Source organism: Dromaius novaehollandiae, unplaced genomic scaffold (assembly GCF_036370855.1).
Source record: "Dromaius novaehollandiae isolate bDroNov1 unplaced genomic scaffold, bDroNov1.hap1 HAP1_SCAFFOLD_175, whole genome shotgun sequence".
In the NCBI taxonomy this organism is placed as follows: Eukaryota; Metazoa; Chordata; class Aves; order Casuariiformes; family Dromaiidae; genus Dromaius; species Dromaius novaehollandiae.
In genome coordinates this window covers 1,749-2,500 of record NW_026991424.1, presented here as the reverse complement: position 1 = coordinate 2,500, position 752 = coordinate 1,749, and positions in this window count along the sequence as shown.

Sequence of the window (752 nt, the reverse complement as noted above, 5' to 3'; positions counted from 1 at the left end):
CCCGCGGGGCGAGCGCGGGGCGCGCCGGCTGGCATGGGGGGGCGCGGCGCCCGCGCGCGCCGACCCCCCGGCCCTCCGGCAGCACGCCCGGCCGCCTCCGCGAGTCGCATCGGGCCGCCCGAGTCTTTAAACCTCCGCCCGGCTCTCCAACCGAGAACCCTCGGGCCCGGAGCCCGGGGCCCATGGCCATCCCTGCCCGGGGCGGCTGCCGGCGGCCGCGGTGGCCGGAGGCCCTCTCCCCTCTCTCGCTCGCTCCCTCCCTCCCCGCCCCCCCCACCCCCACCGCGGGGGAGGAAGGACCGGGGTGGGGGGAAGCCGAGGCGGGGGGGGGGAAGGCACGGCCGGTGCGGCGCGCACGGTGCGGCACCCGGGAGGAGCACGCTGGCACACGGGACCACACGGGTGGGTCACCGAGGGGGGGGCAGGAGAAGCGCGGGCGCTAGGTACCTGGCCCTGGGGTGAGGGAAACGACCTGAAATCCCCGCGGGGGTGCCTCCCCCGCCGCCGCCCGCCACCGGGCCGCCGCCGCCTCGCGGCGACGGCGGCAGCCTCGGCAGCGGCGACGAGACGGGACGCGGAGGGGGAACCCGGCACCCGCCAGCCGGCCCCCGCGCCCCTCGGCGGAGCGTCCGCCCGCGGGGTGCGCCCGACACCCGCCGCCACGACCTCGTCCTCCTCCCAGGGCCCGGGGTTTCCCTCAGTAACCCGGCGCCGGGTGGCAGCTGCACCCGGGAGGAGAGCCGTGGCTCGGG